Below are 302 nucleotides of genomic sequence, written 5' to 3' on the forward strand. Positions count from 1 at the left end.
GCCACTCTAGCCAGACAGCACGAGAGCACACCAGAGCCACTCTAGCCGGACAGCACTAGAGCACACCAGAGCACGCTCTGACAATCAGAAGGAAAGGGGTAAACTTTGACAGGGCCAGAAGGAAACCTAAAAGGACTTTGGTTTTGTTTTTACTTAAGCTGAAATCACATGATTTAAAAAAACATCGTAATAGAGGAGAGTGAGGCAGCACACTGAGGTGGGCACAACTAAGTGTAGCTAGGTCGGAACACACCGAGGTGGGCACAACTAAGTGTAGCTAGGTCGGAACACACCGAGGTGGG

Source organism: Grammomys surdaster, unplaced genomic scaffold (assembly GCF_004785775.1).
Source record: "Grammomys surdaster isolate TR1022 unplaced genomic scaffold, NIH_TR_1.0 277, whole genome shotgun sequence".
Classification (NCBI taxonomy): Eukaryota; Metazoa; Chordata; class Mammalia; order Rodentia; family Muridae; genus Grammomys; species Grammomys surdaster.